The 22,046-nt window shown below is 37.8% G+C and overlaps 1 long non-coding RNA gene across 1 annotated transcript; it reads right to left on the reverse strand.

The window, feature by feature from the left end:
- Positions 1 to 14,119: 14,119 nt before the first annotated feature.
- On the reverse strand, positions 14,120 to 16,068 carry LOC117284355. The gene is made up of 3 exons (XR_004515427.1): positions 15,887 to 16,068; positions 14,496 to 14,589; positions 14,120 to 14,234 (listed from the first exon to the last, which is right to left on the reverse strand). It is a non-coding gene; the product is annotated as an uncharacterized LOC117284355 (long non-coding RNA).
- Positions 16,069 to 22,046: the final 5,978 nt, after the last annotated feature.

Genomic DNA, 22,046 nt, shown 5'->3' on the forward strand with positions numbered 1-22,046 from the left:
GCAATCACCAACAGTGTAAAGAGACAATCCACAATGTGCAGAAAAAAATTTTATCTTTTCCTCAAAGACCTACTATCTAGAATATATAAAGAATTTTTAAAAATGAGACCTCCCAAATTTAAAGACCCAATCCAAACATGGCATACGAAATGAACAGACATTTCTCGAGGAAATAGAAACAGCAAATAAACATATAAAAAATATTCAACATCACTGGTCATTCGAGAGATGCAGATGAAAACAACACTGAGATTCCACCTCACCCCAGAAAGAATGGCTGCTGTCATGAAACCAATCAGCAACAAATGTTGGCGAAGTTGTGGGAAAAAGGAATCCTGTTCCACTGCTGGTGGGAGTGTAGACTGGTGCGACCACTGTGGAAATAAGCATGCAGATACCTCAAAGAACTAGGATTAGAGGTCCTATTTGACCTAGCTATTACCCTACTGGGTATTTTCCCAAAAGAATTAAAAGCATCAGACCACAGGGATATATGTGCACCCATGTTCATAGCTGCACAGTTTGTAATAGCTAAAACTTGGAACAGCCCAATTGAACATCAACTGGAGACTGGATAAAGAAAAAAAATTTATAGAATACTACTCAACCACAGAGAATGAGAAATTAGAGACACTTTTAGCTAAATGGATGCACATTGAGGTGATACTCTTAAGTGAAATAAATAGAACAGACATGTTTAATTACTGGTTTCTCTTTTGTGAGAAACTAAAAGTGTAAATAAAGATCAAAAGGCAATACAGATATTGTGAAATAGGAAGAAAAGTTCCAATGGGAAAGGGGAACTGGGAGGGATAGGAGAAAAGAAAGCAGGGAATGGAATTAATGTGAGAAAATGAAAAATGGAAACAAAGTCTTTGTAAAGAGGTAAGGGTGGAGGGGTGGAAGGGAGGGCACGGGAAAGGAGAAACATAAGAACCAAGACAGATTATGTAAAGATGCAAATTTCCAATGATGAATGTCATTATACTGTAAACCTAAATGTACCAATAAAATTAACTTATAAAAGTTACGCGAGAGTGGCCCATCAAAAGCTTGTTATTTTTTAACTATCAAGATTGGTGGAAGGCAGGCAGATGAGATCATACAAAATCTGATCTGAGTCTCCAAACAGATTGGGGTTTCAGTAGCTGGCTTTATAACTGCCCCATCAGAATGATATCCAACCCCAAATAGGACATACAGGAATCTAAGAAGTGATCTATTGTACACAATGAAACATTAATACTATGTCTGCCATAACCACATCCACCCCAGGAAGTATTTCTTGAACATAAATGTCTTCCATCCTGGGGCCAGAAATGGAAAACCGCATTGGCTGAGTGACAAATGAACTTCTGCATTTTTGGTTTTAGCCAATAACTAGTCAGTTTGCTGCTCTGATAGAATACTATACACCGGGTGGTTTAAATACTTTTATTTCTAGCAGCAACTCTAGAAGTCAAGGTACCATCAGCATGTTCTGGTTCCTGGTGAGGGACTTCTTCCTGGTTTACAGATGGCCTCTTTCTTTCTGTTTCCTAATGTGTGTGTGTGTGTGTGTGTGTGTATGTGTGTGTGAAGAATATCCAAGTGTGTATCCATGTACCCCAGTCTCAACCCCTTGTAAGGGCATTAATCACATTCATGAAGTTTTTGTCTTCATGACCTAATTACGTCATTTAGGACCCACTTCCAAATACTTCCACATTGATAATTTAAACTTGAACTATGAATTTTGAGGGGAAACATTCAGTCCGCAGCAGGCCAAAAAACCAAGAAATGCTGTTTAATACTTGTTTTATATATATAATCTTAAAGAGAGCTTGACTCAGATGAATCATACAGAACATCAGGAACTGACACATGTAGCTTTAAATTAAAAAGTTAGCCTCTAAAAGATATTTTTCCACAACTTTTGAGTCAGCCTTATTAAAGGCTATCCTTTCAAAGAAGAATTTCCCACAGTTCTTTTCCTATATGATATTCCAAAGCCATGAAACCCAACTACCATATTTGTACATTGTTCCCTGACTACTTACCATCTTCAAAAACACACTAAATTAATTCCTCATACCTACATTTAGTTCATGGTGTGTTCCATTCTCCAATGGGAAAACTTTGCTTTTTTTGCATACTCAAACTAACCCAACAGTATTACTCAGCTTTTCCATCACCGAGACACAAAACCTGCTATCCACAACTTAAAGGAGGAAAGGTTTCACTTGGCTCATATTTTCAGAGGATTCATTCCATGGTTGGCTGGCTCTAAAGCAAAAACATGGTAGAAGGACATGGCAAAACAAAGCTGCTTGGCTCACGGAGGCTGGGAAGCAGGAATTGGAGGAGACAGTGCTAGAGAGAAAAGGACAAGAGAACAGACATAGTACCCACAGTCATGTCTCTGTAAACCCCAGATACCCTAAGAAGTGTGCTACACCAATCCCCCTAATGGCTCCCAAGCTACTCAGTGTGACACAATTAAGCCCAACTACCGCACCAATCTTCTCAATTTATACCACATCCCTTCTTAGGATTATTCCAATCTTACCATGTCTAGTTGCTTTGTTAACATTTATGTATAGTCTACAAATAATGTATTCTATGTGCCAGACAGTGTGATAAACAAAACAGACCAGTGACAAAGAATACAGGGCAAAAAGTAAGCAAAAAAATAAAATATATTTAAATGGCAAAGTTACTGTCTAGGGTAGACTAACAGAATGACTAGTGATCTCACTAGATATCCTGGGGCCTGGGGTTACACATGAATGAATCAAACCACACTACAAGTTGTCCTTGAATCAAGCTTTGAGATGAGACTAAGAGCTACCACTATCCAATCAAGTAAGACAGAAATAAGCTCCATGTGTGTGTATGCACACACACACACACACACACACACACACACAAAATTTTGTTGTGTGTAACTTTGGAGCTCACACAAAGCTTATCTTGACCTCTGAAGACTGAGAATGATGAAATGTTAATGATATGCATGCTTTGGCTTCTTCATAAAATGAACAGGTCTTTTCAAGTTCTAGTATTTATGGCTCTTTCACTATATCATATCAGTACTCTTTCTTTAAGTAGCATAAAGTGATTTTTGAAGTGCTTTATTCTGATTATGTCCTTTGAAAGATATCCATTTGTTAAGTGTCTCTCATGTAATTTTCAGTCTAAAGTCCATCATTTGTACACAGAAGTGAAGACAGCACAGTTGGAAAGAGGTCCAAACAGTTGGAAAGAGGTTTAAACAAACAGCTAGTTTTAAGTGCTGGTAAGGGAGAGCTTTTCCATTTGTCTTTTCATACATACACTAGCTTGTCACTGCAGCATTCATGTCCCTAATCTGATTAGCTTGAGGGGTGTCCAGAAATCCCTTTGCTACAATAGCCGCTTGCAAAATCCAAATACATCAAAACCATGATTAATAAAATATATCTATAAGCGTGTTTACAGTCACAGGAGGTTAAGAGGGAAATGAAACAGCAGCTATTGCAAGCTCTTTTCCCCTGGAATTCATAATTTATTTACCTTGTCTGTCCTGTTCCCAGTGTGGCTACCATCAATTGCAATCAATGTCAACTCCTGGAACAATAGTGTACCGTTCCTGCACTTCAGCTCTACATGCTAAAAGTGCTGCAAGCATTATTAAGGAAACATCAGCATGTATATATTAGCTACCCAGATGAAATATAACTGTTATTAGAAAATGATTTTGGGAGTCTTACCTTCCCCCTCAAAGTATCCTATAAGACAGGCACATTAGGGTAGGCTACCTGCCAAAATGACCTTCAAACCTCAATGACTTAACATAATAAACATTTACTTTTCATTTATGCCAATTTTAATGAGCATAGTCCTGATCTGGCTCCTCTCCTGCATAGCTCTCATTTCCGTATAAACCCAGGGATGCAGGTTCTTTGCAACTTTTGTTGCTTATATCTGCAACATGACATTTAACTATTTACAATGAGGGACAAAAAAATGTGGGAGTGGGACACCAAAAATTTAGCCACTTCTTCCACAGTAGCATATCATTTAGGCTCCTATGCCATCAGCCAGAAACAGTCACATGGCCTCACCTACATACAACAGCCTTGTGAAATATGAAGCCAGTTGAACGGCATTTTACGAATCTATATCACGGTGTTAAGGGAGCAGGTGGTCACTGACCGAGTCCTCCCAGCACAGGCTGGTGCTGCAGAGGCTGCAGTGTGGCTTCCTAAGTTGGCAGCTATGGAGGTGAGGAGTGAGTTCTATTGTCTTAGGTGGACTTTCTCCTTCTGTAAGTTCAAGCTCTTATAAAATATATTTCAAATTACATGGATCTCTTTTCTTTCTTTCAGATGATATGCCCAGGTCTATGATCCCCTGGAAAATTTTTAATCAGAATTTTTATAGACTTAAACCCTGAGCATTAAGGGATAAGAGGGCAGGGAAAATATAACAGAAGCTTCAAATGCTGTGCTGTCTGGCCAAGCCAGGTCTACTCGACACTACAATGCATGAAGCAAAACTCTCCATAGCCATGGGCAGCCACCATTAAAGAGCAATAATGTGCATGATAGTCCTGTGAATGGATGGGCATTCTGGGATGCTGGAGAGTTCAGGGCTGTGAGAGCTCAGAAATGCCTTCCTTCCCTCAGGTGAGGATGGAATGTTCAATGTGAGCTTGGTTCAACAAGCGGCAGAGCCTACATTTTGCAAATATCCTTTTAAAAGGTATAACCAAGCATACAAGTTTTATTGAGCATGTAAATTCAGGATGGCAGCAAAAAACTCAATTTTGGCCCAACACTAATCTATGCTTCTTGGCTCTTGTAAGATATTACAGTTAACAGATGTGACTGTTAGCTTCATGCCCCCCAATCAGAGACTCTCGGGGCTCACGGAAACTGCAGGAGGATTTTCTGTATCTGGGTAGCCATATTGTTTCTGCTACATTTCTGTATCCTTGACTAAACCTGACACTTACAGAAATGATGTGTGTATGTGCACATATATGCATGTATGCACATGTAGCTTGCACACTTGCATGCTAAGTTTTCTTTATCACTAAAATTCAGACTACTTGAAATATGCACGTGCCCTAGGTCAGACCACAGGTGGCCAGATTCAGCCATACACTTCAAAAAGGCAAATCCAAAGATGGAACCAAGAAAGACTTAAATGAATGATACATGATAATTAATAGATAAATAATAGTGGAATAAACTGGAGATTTTCAATCTGTAGAAACTAAGTTCATGGTAACAGCACTATTCAAAAATTGAAGCAGTCTTCCCTGAGTTAGGAAGAGGAAAAGGAGCCAGTCATTCCTCTATCCCTGGAAATCTTGCTAAATATACTATTTTTGAAATATTAAATTGACTGCCTCTGCCTACCTCCAAGATTGTCTTTTCCCCTTTAGCCCTTCTGTTCTATGGCAGCAGCCAATATGCCTCTGTTCACTGCCTCAGGGACAAGCAGAAGCAGAGAAAAATGGAAAGGCAGAGCAAATTTTTTGTATTTGGGTTCCAAAGCCTAGACTATACAGGTGGTGATGAGAAGAGGGGAGGAAAAACCAGACACCACACTATGAAACACAGTCCTGCTTTGCGGCAGAATCACAGGTATACATAGCCCTAAATAGGAACCGAGTCCACATCTGCAAATGATCTACGTACTCCGGAACAGGGTCTATATACAGCCTGTGCCTCACAGTGATGCTTGCTTGCACACTTTGGTAAATTTGACAGCAGCCAGCATGCTATCAAGCACACTGATGACCACCCAAGAGGAAAGAATCCTAGGTAGGCCCAGAGACACTGCTCATCCCGAAGAACATTCACCTCATGAGGAAAACTCACTCATGTCCTAGATGCTTCACACCTCAGAGATTAAAGGATGAGGGGGAATAGAATCCTAGCAATATGACACTGGTGGCCAAAAGAAAGACTGAAGCATTGTACTTGGTAGACCAGCACCAACCTCATGTTCCTCTGAATTCAGGGGCCTAAAAATGAGGAGGGCTGATGGTGAAGCTGCAGTTTGAAAGCTAGAAGGCTCAAGGCCCAGGAAGAGCTGATGCGTCAGTTTGATCCTCCAGGCAGGGCAAAAAGCAATGTCCTCATTCTGAGACAATCAGACAGGAGGAATATCCTATTGTTTGGGGGAGGGTTAAGACTCTTGTTCTATTTAGGCCACCCACAGAAGGAAGGCAGTCTGCTTTGTTTAATCTGATGACTCAAGCGTTAATTTCACCCAGAAACACCTTCATATCAAGGCTATAGTTTAGAACTGGAATGTCCCCAAAAGATTCACGCGTGAGGGCTGGTCCTCCGCTTGGTGCCACGGAAATCTTTCAGAGGTGCAAAGTTTTAGGTAATGAGGATCCCCTAAAAGGGAATTTTGGGGCTTTGGCCTCTTGCTGTTTCTTTTTCCTACTTCTCAGTCACCTTGTGGTGAGCTGCTTTGCTTTACCACATGCTCCCAGCCAAAATGTGCTTACCTCAGGCCCAAAAGCAGTGGAGCCAGACAACTATAGAATAAAATCTCTGAAACTAAGAGCCAAATCTAACCTTCCCTCCTCATCCATTGATTATCTTAGGTATTTTGTTACAGTAATGGAAAGGTGATGGATACACCTAGAACAATGTTTGACCAACTATCTGAGCACCCTGTGGCCTAACCAACACATACAACTAACCACTAGTCCTGAGAGAATAACACTTGGGGTCATTTCCACCTCATCAGGAGGGAAGACAAGAGTTAAAAAAGAAGAAAAAGTACTAGAGAATTTGTTAAGGCTTATGCTTGCCTAATCCTGCTATAAGATGATGTTTCTTTCTTAGAATATTTCAGGGTAGACAGTCCATTTTCATCCTCAGAAGAACATCCCAGGTATGACCCAAGTACTTCACAAATTTTTTACAGTTAAATCTTTGTCATTCAACTAGCATAAGACAAGCTTTTTAGAGGGATAAGTGGTAAAAAATTTCCAAAGTTATAAAAATTCTTCTTCTTTTTTGATGTTAATAAACTTTTTGTTCCAGTCTAGTCAGTGCAGTGTCTTGATTAAAAGCAATGTTACAGAATACACAGGACCACTTTCAAACACAGCCTCTGCCAACACATACACAATGAACTTCAGCAAATTATTTAAATTCCCCAAACCTCAGTTCCTATATCCTCAAATGTGTGGGTATTGGCACTTCTTACCTTCATTAAATCAGAAGATGGCAGTAAATAACTGAGCACGCATTATATTTGCCATCTATTACTCACTTAATATGTGTTAGAAATGAGTATTATAACTTGGATAGAGTTCTTTAAAATGTGCTGCCAGTATTGCCTTAAATCTTTTTGAAAGCTTTCCTCTGCTTACTCTTCCTCTTCCATTCTACAATTTAGACAACTACAACAAAACAAGCACTGATTTTCAAGGTTAGCAGGTAGATTTCAGGATAAAATGCCATGTGATAATTTCCTCAAATATCCAAGAACACCATTTGAAAAGGGCAGATCTTTGATTTGGATGCCAAGAATGTAGGAGCCAGAAAAAAAGGATAATTTTATATACTTCTTAAAATTAAAGCTTTGTATGAATATATATGTACCAGAAAATAGTGACAAACAGAAATATTCAATGTAGATGAGAAAAAATGAAATATAACATCAACTGAAGCAAGCACAGTAAACAAGTGGTTATTTCTAAAAAACAAAACAAAACAAAACACCAAAATCAAACCTTGTGATAATACTTAATATTATGGATGCGTGGATATGAGCAATTCTAGAATGAATAATTGCACAATTTGACAGTAATGTAAATTTTCTCTCCCTTATTATGTTACTTTATTTCCAGCTATGAGTGTAGAATTTTCCAGAAATGCACTCAGAAAAGGTTTTTTTGTCTTAATTACTTCTAAGAATATCCCAGTCATTTTTTATGTGTAATATTTTATTTGCATTAAGAAAAATACTGGACAGTTACAGTCTAAATTATATTATTTTAAACTATATTGGTTTCAAGCAATGTCATTTTATAAAGCCAATCATTTTGAGAAGTAAAGCAGTCTTCAGAGAAAGTTTCTTTTTCATTTGCTACTATTTTTTTTTCCATTCCTGAAAGACCTGGTAGTATCCATGGGAAAGCATTATTTGGTAGCTTGTCCATCATTGTAATATTCATGGGAATATTTAAAGTGCTAAAAGTATTTGAAATCTATTAGTTGATTTCTGTAATTATGAATGTTGCTAATACACTATTTGATAACCTAGATACTTTACTAAATTTATCATGCAGATCTTGTATATTGTTCAAGTCCTATCATCACCTTATCTAAGAAAACCCTCCTTGCTAACCTCAGTACATAATGCAATGATTTCTCACTTCTCTGGATTTCCAAACAATATGCTATGAACAGCCATCCAATAGCTGTATTATATTTTGTCATGATTCTGTTTCCAGTGTGAGCCTAGAGCAAGTTCATAGCAGGTCCTCAGAGTCAATTATTAAATTTTCAAGAATTTTGAGAAGTGGAATTATTATAAATTATATAAATATATTTATAAATGATTAAATAGTATTAAATTGCATAAATTATTTAAGTATTTTTTGAACAAGGGTAATACTCAAAAAACAATACATCTAGTTATTTGTATGACAATTTAGTATTACCTATGCTCCTGTGATTACTTATATCTGTTATGTATATGGAACAAATACTATAAAATACAGCAATAATGAGCATTTCTTTTAACCTGGTGTTCAGCAACATCATGTTAGAGTTGGCAATCAGTCATGACAAAAGAGTTTATACCACAGAAATCGGCAAAAGCTGCATATCAAGATTTGCCCTCATTCCAGAAAGCCAGTTGTTAACATTTTTACTAGTACACACTGATTTTAACTTTTTTATTTTAAACTGTTTTGCTGGGCTCATTAGTTCTTTGACTGTAAAGATGTTTCATACTGCTCTTTACCTACTATGTTCTTCATAAGACATTTCATATACAATGGGTATTAAACATTTTGAAACTTGATAGAAGTCTAGAAAGAGGCAGTAATTTCATAAAGATGACTTTGCTACAGGTACATATCTATGTGAACTGATGCATGTGAAAATACACCTCCCCACATATATCCTTGCAGCTTTACTGCTGCTTAAGTTGTAAACAATGGGGAAAATGCCAAATACAAAAGTAGAGTAAAAATATTGTAATGTGACAGTCAAAGTGAATGAATACTGACAGCCTTCCCCACAATAAAGAGCTGAGATCAGTCAAATTCATATAACAAGAAAGAGTAAAAAAAAAACTCAGCAATTTTTCACATAAAGAAAAAGCTATAGGTGCACAGAGGGCAATAAATCTGTCTCCAAGTAGTTGGAAAGCTATCACAAAAGAAAAAGATTGGATATCTTCTATCTTACACTAAACAATACCAGCAAAATCAATGATGTTTAGATGTTACACAGACATATTCTGTTATAATAAAGAACTGTCCTACAAAGATGACCCAGGATGCTTTGGCCAATACTGAGAAGTAGTGAATCCCTGCACAATATGTGGGTCAGTTACAGGGGCTGGCACATTGTAACAAACATTTTCACATCAATAGATGAGTGAATGGCCCAGCAGCTGCTCTTGACTGGGACCACTACTGCTTCTATGAGGTATTTGGAAATGTAAATAAATCCAAGCATTTAGTAGGGACACAAGAATGCTAAGCAATATAATGCAATGCAATGGACACCTCAAAATGATAAATTACCCATCAAATTAACAATAAAAAGCCCCTCAAGAAACAGTAAATGAGATAAATCCTGGGAACCTCCAGTCAAAGTTCATTATTCAATCATGCAGCAAGAGTTTGCTGGGTGGTAAGTTTCAAGTGCATTGCTTAACTTTAGACTTAAAAAGTTGCACAAGGTGAAGTTTCTTTTCACAGGCAGCACAAGGATAACTGAAGGGGAAAGGAAGCTAAATAATCAGTTTTAAGAAAGTGATAAGTGCTTAATCTAGAAAAGTGGACAGGTGCTGGTAGAGCAGAGAACTCCTCTGCCTACTGAGGTCTGGAACCATTCAAAGGGCAAGGAAGATCTCTCAGGGGTGGTGATGCCTTGAAGTTGTGTTTTGTAAATACACGCAGCAATTAACAAGTTGGAAGAAGGAACTCCAGGTGGAGAAAATTACACATTTGGAACAGAGGTACAAGAAAATAGTCTGAGAAAACAATCCAGGTAGAAAAAAATTTTTTTGCAATAGCTACCTTTGGGTTATTTTTTTAAACATTCCTACACACAGGGTATAACTTCAGCACAGTTTGAGTGTGGGTTGAGTATGGGCAGTTTCAAGACAGGACACTGCAACGTTTGTCCCTTTCACCCATGCAAATCTGATTTTTCCAAAGACAAGGGAAGAGGGCTATTACTACAGTTCTGTATGACGAGCAGGCACCCACACCCTCATTTAGACCACTCTCCCTGATCCCTCTGTTCATGCAACATGGGCTTTTCTTCTGCTATTTGACCTCACAGCTAAACTTGCTCTAACTTTAACCTATTTACACATTCTCTTCCCTTAAATTGGAACGCTCCTTCCCAGATATGCATAGTTGGTTCCTTTTCAAACTGGAGATCGCATCTCAGTTATCACCTTCAAGAGACCTCTGCCCACATACCCTGAGTGTATAATCCAAAATCTTTACATTCCTTTACTTGAGGATGGTTATCTTTGCCCCTCGACTATAAGTTCCACATAGGACCGCCTTTGTCTGCTAGTTATATATTCCAGTTCTAGTACCCAGTAGGCTATTTATTCACATCTTAGGTGTTTCATCCTGTAGTACGTACAGAGAAAATGGATCAGAAGTGGGCACTGGGGGTTGTTGGGAGACTCCGTGCCACATCGTATGAAGGAGGAGCTTGTGTGGGATCCTTTTAATAACCTGGGATGACACTAAGGCTAACTTGGAAACCGTGTCTCTTGGGAGAAAATGGAAGGACCTGGAATATTTAGTCTAGTGAAAAGTGCTCTCAAGTGGTACAAGTTATTTTTTCAAATACCTGGAAGAATCACACAGAGTAAGGACCAGCACTGCTCTGAAATGGTCCCGAAGTGAATGACCACACAAGGATAGAAGCCACATGAAGCCAGTAAGATCTCAATTCCACCTGACAAAGGGCAGTGAAGGGAAAGCAAGAGTCAAAGTTCAAAAAGGCCCTTCAAAAGGTACAGGGTTTCCATCACATACATTAGCCAACCAATCCAACAGGGGAGGACAAGGTCAAACTTAGGCAGGACAGCTGACCAAATAATATCGACATGTCACTCACTGCACTGCAGGAGCAGTCTTCGTGTTTGCAAATATTAACTGATTTAATCCTTATAGTAACCCCAAAGGGCAGGTGCTATTGTCATTTTATAGTAGAGCACACTAAGACACAGAATCCAAATAACTTGACCCAATTCACCCTGTCAGTAAGTGGCAGAGCCAGCTCTTTAGACAACTTTTAATGTCTCCTCTAAATCTCACAGCAATTATTTTTATGTCTCAGCTAGAAATGAATTATTATTCTATCTTTATTATTTCTAGAAAAAATTTCAAAAATGTCCAAGTAGGACTATTCAATTCCAAGGGAGCTAGGAGTGTAAGCAGCACCTGCCCAGAACAGCCATCTGAATCTTGCTGGATGAGGATCTCAGGCCCTGACAGAGAACCCCTGATTTTAGTTTTCTTGACTATATCTTCCTAACCTCCAGATCCACAAGAGAAAGCATTCTGTTTCACTGATTGCTATATTCCCAAGCATTAAATAATTATTTGTTAAAAACAGAAAGAGAGAAAAAAAGAGAAGGGAAAGAGGGAGCATGTTTGTATCTTCACGTGTCCTTGTATCCTTGTCCTGGACTTTATGCAGTAGGACCTTCATGGGTCTCTTTGTTTACAACTTTCTAGAGAAAGAAACTACTAGGAGCCCAGATCCCACACAAACTAAATATGCAGCCCTGGTGGCTTTCAAAATAATCTTGTTGCACATACTTCAGTTTCTAGGTTAAAAGAAAAACAAAAACAAGCATTTTTCAAACAACGTACCTGAAGCATAGATAAAAGTTTAGAGCGTATCTCTGGGCTGCTGTCAAAAATCCACTCTGATTAAGTGTAATAAAAGAGTCAATACTAAAATATTAATAAAATGCTGTTTCTCCCCTAGTCACTAACATCTAATAAAGGTGTTTTGATCCTATTTGTGAAATAAATTATATTACTTAGTAAGCAAAGGTGCTATTTTGTCTGTGGGAGGTAATCATATTCTAATTTAATGATGGGGAAAAAACACGCACAACTAAAATAAGTATAACACAGGCTATCCAGTTTTAAGAAGACTACATCTTGTGAGAGGCTACAGACATTCCAGTGCTTGTTAAAGTATTAAAATTAACATGTTTAAATTTTTTCATTTAATATATATTCCATTTGCCTTCTCCCAGATCCCACAAGCCCACACTATCTTTCTCATGAATATTTAATTCTTTTCCCTGGGAAGTCAACTCCACAACCACCCCTCCAGAAAAAGAACTGTAAACAAGGCTGAAGGAAAAGTGAGACAGTGAGATGAGGCAAGAGCAAATGCAAAAGGACAGATGGCTAAGAAAAGCAGAGCATCCCAGAGTCATCCTCAAAGGAAGAAAGAGAACAATTAGAACCTAGAAGGGAGCAGATTTATTTTGGAGGCATTTAAAGCTCTAATACCTTCCCCAAATGGAGCAACGGGTCCTATTTTAAGGCAAAGGGGAGGCTTATGAATACTTTATAATGTTTGCATTACAGAACCTATGTCAGCATAAACAGATTGCATCCTTTGGGTAAGCCACTCCCCGGTCAGTGGTTAGAAATTTTAAATGTCTTCCCAGAAGCAAACTTCCTGGAGACATTGAGTCACCAAATAAGGTGATTTAGAGGCAGACAGAAAACCTTTACAGGAAGAATAATGAACTACTCTGTATGCATCCATTAGGCCCAAGAGTATACTTGGCTTCCCAACAGAGTCGAGCAGAAACCATTAGCGTAACCACAGTTTGGACTGTATTAAGCCATCTGGGGAACAGCCTAAAGAGAAAACCCTCTCTTCAAGCACTCCATCATTATTTTCTACCTTAAGCTGGAATGGCATACCTGGGATGTGATTTTGTCAGAAAGCAGTTAGAGGTCAGTATGATTTCTTGAAATTCTAATGGTTGAATCAGAATTTCCAGAAAGAATGACTAGGTCTAAAAACCTAGGCAACCATTACTAAGGCCAGTGTCTATTGTGAAAACACATTTTTCTTCAGGTGAGAAAGAGAAGTGCTGTGCCTGAGTTCCAGATTCAATAGAGTTATGTAGCAAATGCTTGCTTTCCCTTAAGGTTGCTGAGGGCTAACTAAATTCTAGGCCTAATTAATTTCATTAAAATGGCATTTGGTTTGAAAAATGTCTTATACTTTAGGTTTCCCCAGAAATCGACTTAGAGGTAGATATCAGAATGCAAGTGGGAGGTGTTTTGGGGCAATTCCAGTAAAAACATGAGATAGGGAAATAGAGAAAATGTTCATTATCAATAAATTACCATGATGGGCAACTGCAGCCTAATTTCACTGTGGAATTCTTGGACACAGCATGGAAACACGTCTCAAACTTACCCCAGCCATGACAGAAGAGGCTGGTATAGGCAAATATCGGCACCCACTGTGGATTAGTGGAATGGAAGAAGGGCCTTAATTGTCGAGCACTGCCAATCTCCTGTGAGCCTGGCCAGGGTGGTAACTGTGGGATGTGGGCTGGAAGGCTCCAGTAGCCAGAGAAAGCACTTGGGAAAAAAGCAGCCTACACTAGTCCTCTGGAAGTCAGGTACAGTGTGCACCAAAATTACAAAGATCTAGGCTAGGGATTACAGGGATGGCAGAAACAGCTGCTGCTACAAGGTCAAAAAGGACTTTAGGTGCCAGCATCAGTGAACTAAAAAACACAGATTTTGTGTCCAACATTTAGATACTGGCTTTTATTGCCAGTTTCAGACATAACTCAAGAGTTACTCACACACCCTCAGCAGCATCAGAATCACCACACAACACCCAGAATGTTTAGCTGTGAAATGAAGCTGTATTGCTCAGCTGAAGTGCACTAAGAGAATCGGGAGGGAAGCTCAGGAGCTCTGATATGGTGTGAAGCACGCTCCCATCTCCAGAGTAGCCATGTGGAGAAGACTAGAGAAAAGAAAAATACAATGCAGAATGTTAAACATGGCTTTCTTTTTCAATGAGGGATGAACATGTGTAATAAGTTTCTTCTTCCTCTATTCTTCAAAATCTTTAGTGAAAAATACATTGTGCACTAATGATCAGAAATGAGGTGATTTTATGGGAATTTGGAAAGTTGTCAAATTCTGTATTTCTCTGGAACAAAGGCTGAAAAGGGGACACGTGACATCTGGGCTGTACCTGCTCTGAGAACATATTCTTACTTACTAGAGTTCTAAATCAAGTGACCTGAAGTCAGATATGGATCCGACACACCTTCTGGCCCAGATTTTTGATGAGATGTCACAATAAACTCTGACATCTGTAGGGGAAAAAAAAATCACAGATTTTTATATACTAGGAGAACCACCTAGTAACAGTATGAATTATTTAGGTTGCCAAAACCCTGACCACTGTTTATTGTTCCCCAAACATCACACCTACACTGAATTTTCCTTTTGTAGTGAAAATATGTCTAGGAAAATGGACAAAGGAAAGTTAGTTCCATCTAGAGTTACTGTTGCAGGTTCTCAGGATATTAGAAAAAAAGAACAAGCTCTGTGGGGTTGAAGAACAATCATATTTAAAACAAAAGGTGTGTATCACATGAGGCTGCCGGAGTCCTTGAGGAAGACCTCTGTGTTCAGCAAAGATCAGTTGGAGAGTATTTGGTTTTAAATATTAATATTTCACTTGAAGTTAAAAATTTTAAAGCCTGGTTTTTCCTAAGCATCAGAAGATTAGGAAATCAGAACTTCAGCTTATGAATTCAATTGTTTATAATCCAGTAAATTTTAGCAACTGCTCTTAAGGGTACTTAGAGAAATATTTAGCTCCATTTATAAACAGTTAATTAAACCTCTTCAAAAATTTAAAAATTCATTTATAAATTTAATATATTTGATTTCCTTTAAGTGCTGCAACTGTCTGACTTAAAGCCTTCCTGAGTAATTAAATCTCTTAAATCAAATGAGTTAAATTTATAAATATGGTGAATCAAATTCTTTTAAATATTCTAACATTGTAAATCAATTTAGTAATATTTCAACCTAAAACCACAAGTTTAAATCAATTAGTCAATTATGCATTTTACACCGGAATCATGAGACTATGTTTAACAAATCAAATTCTTTTAAGCATTACAAAAACAATACCAAATAAACACAAAAAGCATTTTGTGTTAGTTTTCTCTTCTATATTTCTTCAATACTTTCCTTGTTAAAAGAGAAGATTACCACTTTTTCAGCTAACAAATACCACTGCTGACTCTGACTAGGATACTTATTGGATTTTTGTTGGCAAAACTATCAGAAGAGCCTGAGCTCTATTTATAGTTTATATGAAGGACTTCACACTAAAGTAGGTGGTCAGATAAACAAGTTCCTGAGATTTGATTCACATCATTACCAAATTTATCAAATATTTTAAGAATTACAATAGCGTCTGTCACTGCCACTCAAGATATTATACCACTTGATTGGGTGATGGATTTCTCTGCTCTTAAGGTATATAAATATCTCCTTCTAAATATACACCAGTAGTATAATAGCAGAATATTTGCTTTTTTCCTGGATTTCATACCTCTGCCCCCACCACTATGGACATTAAAAGAGTATTACCAAAATGGTCTCTTGAGACTTCAGATCTCTTGTTAATTGCTTATGATGTCCAAGATAGTTCTCCGGACTGTGCCACATGGAAAGGTTCTCCAGGTTCTCTCTGCCAGTCTGCTCTTGGTAGGAATCTGCCTTGGCCATCTGTGAGATACTGGAAATCCAAAGGCTCTTAATGTACAGATTTCAGGAAAACTGTATTAGCATTCAAAACCACAGGGGGAAGGCAATGTTTAATGATTTTTCTTTTTAGGAATCATTGATACTTTAAATAATCTGATAAAAGCTACAGAGCATCTGCTTAAAAACCTCAGTTGCCCATGAACTAGCACAATTAATCAAGAAGTGGAATGTCTTATTAAAAAGCTTCTGCATAGCAAGAGAAATCACCAACAGTGTGAAGAGACAATCCACAATGTGGGTAAAAAATTTTCACCAGCTATTCCTCAAAGGTCTACTATCCAGAATATACAAAGAACTTAAAAATATCTGACCTCCCAAATTTAAAGACCTAATCCAAAACTGGTCATCTTAAACAAACAGATATTTCTCAAAGAAGTAGAAATAGCAAATAAACATATGAAAAAAATGTTCAACACCACTGATCATTAGAGAAATGCAAATGAAAACAACACTGAGTACTACCTCACCTGAGAAAGAATGGCTGCTATCATGAAATCAACCAATGACAAATGCTGGCAGGGTGTGAGCAAAGAAGAACACTACCCCAGTGCTGGTGGGAGTGTAGACTGTGCAAATCAGCATGGAGATATCTCAAAGAACTAGGATTGGAAGTCCCATTTGACCCAGCTATTCCCCTACTGGGTATATTTCCCAAAGAATTAAAAGAATCATACCACCGTGATATATGTGCACCCATGTTCATAGCCACACAGTTTGTAATAGCTAAAACTTGGAGGGCTGGGGATTTAGCTCAGTGGTTCCACCTCCAGCTTCGCAAGTGCAAGGACCAGAGTTTAATCCCCAGTACCAAAAAAAAAAAAAAAAAAAAAAAAAAGCTAAAAAACTTGGAGGCAGCACAATTGCCCATCAACTGGAGACTGGATAAAGAAGATATGGTTTTTCTATAAAATGAAGTACTACTCAGCCACAAAAAATGAGAAACTAGAGACATTTATAGCTAAATGGATGCACTGAGGTGATACTCAAGTAAATAGGACACACATGTAAAGACCAGTTTCTCTGGTGTGAGAAACTGAAAGTGTATATAAGGACTAAAAGGTATAATAGATAACGTGAAATAGGAAGGAAAGGGGCAAAGGGGAAGTGGGAGGGGTATGGATAAGGAAAGAAGGGAATGGAATTAATATGAGAAAATGAAAAAAAATGGAAGCAAAATCTTTGTAAATAGGGAGGTTTGGAGGGAAGGGAAATGGGGAAAAAATAAGAATCAAGATAGGTTATGCAAAGGTACAAATTTCCAATGATGAATGTCATTGTACTGTATACTTAAAATGTACCAATAAAATTAATTTATTATTAAATTAAATTAAAAAACAAACCCTGTAGTCTCTGATGTCCATGATTTTGTATTTCTCTAATATTCACCAAAGCAGGACTAGATGAATCTTTAAGGTCCTTTCTCAATATGACCCTGAAAATATAGCTTACCAAGACAACATGTTGTGGAGTAAATTTCAGAAACCTGGTTCAGCGTTCTGGTCTTCAAAATAACTAATACAGAGAGCTCATAAGAATAAAAGTAATTCAATGAAAATTAATGTTCTTTCTTTAAAAACATTTTTGTAGCCTGTCCTAATTTTCATTGAAGTGTATGTCAGAAGCAGGATACAGTGAAAAACTGACCTACAAGTTTAAAATAATAGTTTCGTTCAGCTTTGAACATGAAGAAAATTTCCATGATAGGATGTCCAAGTAACTAAAAGGGTTTTACACAATGGAAGATAATTTCAGCTTCCAACTTTATGAAGATAAAATATACTTTCAAGATATAAGCAGTATTGGGGGTTTTGTTCTTTTGAGTGATTGGTTTTTTGGGTGATCTACTGAAGATAATATAGAAACAACCTGTTTGGAAATCACAAGTTGCAATGGTCCTCTTGCCTGGGGTAATTAAAGTCGACTAAACAGCAAGAGGAAGAACCACATTCTGTGAGTGAATTCATAACCATATTTCATAGTGCATCATGTGGTTTTCCTAGTTTCAACAGTTCTCCCATCCATATACTCTATGCCACAAATATTTACTAAGTAGAAATAATTCTATGCCATGTTTTATTTTTTAGAGCTGCATTTTATCTACCAATTTTGATTCTGCTGAGTTTAAATTTCTTGTTGAGAGTACAGTTTAAAAGGAAGAGATATAACTACTTTACTCTTTTTGTGTCCTCTTTGTGCTAAAAGCTAAAGACAAACCTCTAACATGGTTTTACCTCCTGGAGTATTTTTGGAGGTACGATGCATTTTGAAATCATTTCATCTGTGGAGCCCCCTGAGTCAGGGCTCTTGAACTGAATACATTTAAGGCTTGGTTCTCATTGCCTGGCTCATAGAGTAACACAGAAAACAAAACTGTGATGTGTGAGGGAATCAACAAAAGCAGCATGCTTTCTTTAAAGTTTCAGTTCAATAAATGTTTGCCTTACGGTAGAGGTCCTTTTGCTTTTGACTTTTCATGCCAAATCTCTTGTTTTATATTGGTTTTTAAAGATGTCTTTATTGTAAGAGATGGGGATCACCACAGTTCGGATGAAAAATGATTGAAAATGGTTGTAGTGAACTGAAAGGTCAGAGGCTTGAATTTCAGTGACCTTGGGTACATCCTTGAACTGGGGTGGCAGAGACAGTGAGGGTAAAATATGAAGGAGACTATGAGAATGGAAGGAATAAAGATTCCAGGAATTGGGCACCTCCTGTAACAGAGCAGCTCTAGAAAATGGATGCCTCCTTCCAAATCATTCAAATTGGAATTTAAGTCATGCAGGAAAAAAACAAAACAAAGAAACAAACAAAAACTAAAGATGTCCATGAAGTCAGAGTAAACCCAAGGATGCAGAGCTAGAAGTGTTTTAGTGGTCTCCACCTTAACATTACTGATGCATACAAAAGTACAGAAGTTGGCAAATTACATGCATCTTCTTACAAAAGTGGCCAGGAAGTAAAACCTATCAGGTTCTTCACTGCTGTGGTAGCCAAACTTGTCAATATCTTAGTAAATATTTCCACTTTACCCTCACTGTTTAGGGTCAGGTCCCTTCTTTCAATATTGCAAATTTTTCATAGAACATTCCAATTAACAATTAGAAACAAATGCTTCATATTTGTGTTAAACTTAAACATATGTATATTAGATCCTGCAGTCAGGATATGCAAATCTACAAAATGAAAGGAAAGTAACAAGCAACTTACAGGTGATACACTTTAGTCTGATCATATATAAAACCCAGAAATGATGCTAACTCAGCAATCACTAAAAACCCATTTATTTGTCTCTTCATCCAATCACCATCTGCTCATTTATTCAATCCTCATATACTGAACTCCTATTCTACGCTAGGCACTAAAGATGTAAAGGTGAAATAGACTTCTGTCAAAGAGATACCGCCTGGAATCTGACAGAGGCAGGATACTGATCATAAGACAGGAGCAAAAGGAAGGCATACTTGGCTCAGATAAAGGAACAGATGAGAGCACTAAAGGTTTCTTGAATGAGAAGTTTTAAAGAGAAGGAAGAGATAGGTAGATACAAAGGGGAATCATATTTTCAACTTAATAGTTAACAAAACACATTTCCATTATGTAAAAGTTTTCCAAATCTACAATTGCCCTGGAAGGCTCAGATCTGATCTGAACATAGCCAAAAAAATTATCTCTTCAGAGCTCATGAGAAATTTACATAAGTTTTTCCTTACACAGGTTCTACAAATTCTGTGACACAGTGGACATAACAGCATGATCTCTCTGGCACTACCAACAGATGTTGTTAGAAGAAGGCAATTAACTCCTACTCCTTTTTCATGTGCTTTTTTTTTTTCACATTTACAATTACTAATCATCCCAGAATCGTAAAAGACCTATCTTTGATCTTTGCAAAGGAACTGTCCTATTTCTTTCAACTAGTGAACTATTTTTTAAAAAGGAGAAACTATCTTATAAAGATAGTTATAAATACACTTAACATAGGATTAATTCTTGAGACTCCTTGAATTTTCCAAGAGAGCTAGAGGAACTGTGCTATTATTCTTCCTCCTTTCTGAAGTCGCTTTTGCTTTTAGCTCCCTGTACTTTTTATTTTATGGTTTTACTTTTGGGGGGTCCTGGGGATCGAACTCTGAACCTTGCACTTGTGAGGCAGGTGGCAGAACCACTGAGCTAAATCCCTAGCTCCAGCTCACTGTCCTCTTTATCAGTACTGGAACATGCTTTCTATCAGGATTTAGCATTTCCATGTTTTGTTTTTTTTATAGGTACTGATTTAATAGCACTGACATTAAGGTTTCTATCCACTGGGTCACATAAAATCCAACTAAAATGGGCTGCAAAAGGCTTCTGCGTGCTAAAAATAAAAGAGTGAGAAGGCTGAAAGAGAACTTTCTGCATGCTTACCCCTTTGTACAGGCGTGATAGCTTGTGCTGGCTCTAGTTATTAGCACAGCATGCTGAAGGTCTACTAAGAATTGCCACTGAGTCTAGTCCTGATGGAAAAGCTCAGGAAGGAGGAGAAGGCAACAGTCTATCTTTTTTGATCTCACAGACACTGAATCAAATATTCCTATCTCAGTAGAAGTAGTAGAGAAACAGGCCAATCCCCCACATCGGTTCTTTGAGCTTTTCCCGAGAGCATCAGATCAATCTGGCTACTCTGGTGAAACCTGGGTATTTTTAATTAAAAAATAAAATATATATATAGATCCACAGCAAGTTATAGCACAGCAAAAGCATGAGATGAAGATCAAGAGCTCAGTTTTTCTAAGCCTTTTCTTAACTCATTATTGTCTCCATTTTGTAGTAGCCAGGCAGGTGTGGTTAAAGAAAGCAATGCTGCTAGAAAACAGGACAGGGACAAACTGGAGAGTTCCAACCCTACTTCAACTGCAGCCACGACTCAACTCCAGCCAACATGAAGGCCTGGTGTGGCCAATATTCCGATATTTCACAATTAGTGGAAATACACAGTTTGATGTGAAATGCTCCAATTTTGAGATGTTGGTGATGAAGGTAAAACTCATCTGGGTCAAACCCGAGTCAGATGCAGCTAAGAGGCCAGTGGTTTCTATCATCTGATAAAAAAAAATTTAAGGCAAAAGTTTAAAGATCGTCTCAGTAGCAGAAAGTATGATAAAGTAGAGATGACACTAAAACTGAAGTATCTGAACTATGCTACTTTTAAACCCACAAGGGCCATATGAGGCATTCCATTGCTAACCTTGGACATACATATTTTTTGTTTTCTCCTCTTCTCTCAAAGCAAATTTATTACTGGGTTCAAAATAGGCAACAAAGAGAGATAACATGAGACTTGACTTTAAGATTTTGGTTTTCTTTCAAAGGATTTATAGGGTGTGTGGCACTATACCAAATAGTTTGCATTGGATCCCTACGGTCAGTCTTATTTATTAAAATATATTTGATGGCTCTTATTGAAATAAATTGTTTTGATTCTCAGATCACTTTCTTCACAATTATTAGGACTGAGTAATCTGATTCTCCTGATAAATTTTATAGATAAAATGAGGTTATTTGACCTGACTTTCCTCAGCATTTCAGGGACTGTAAGAACGATTTCATTACACAAAGACATCCCAGCTGAATTTCATAGTGGTCAAAAGGAGTTCGGAGACAGAAAACATACACGAATCACAAGGGCTTCCCAGATTCAAGACCCCCTTCTCTACACTGTGCAGTCAATGAGCAACGGATGAAGAGTGCTGCATCCTGGTCAGGCAGAGCAGCTGCCCCTGCATGCTCAGAACTTCCACCACTGAAAAATATAGGCTTACCCAGACTGACAGTAGATTAGTGTGAATTCATGTACTCATTCGGCAAGTATTTAACACTCACTGCAGACCAGGTACTGCACAAGGTGCTGGGGAATCCCAGCAAATTAAAATTTCTGCCACCATTAAAGAAATCCTAAACAAATGCACAGACACATAATGTCAGACAGTGTCAAGTACCACACAAA

This window comes from Fukomys damarensis, unplaced genomic scaffold (genome assembly GCF_012274545.1).
Source record: "Fukomys damarensis isolate Sample0158 unplaced genomic scaffold, DMR_v1.0_HiC HiC_scaffold_36, whole genome shotgun sequence".
Lineage (NCBI taxonomy): Eukaryota > Metazoa > Chordata > Mammalia > Rodentia > Bathyergidae > Fukomys > Fukomys damarensis.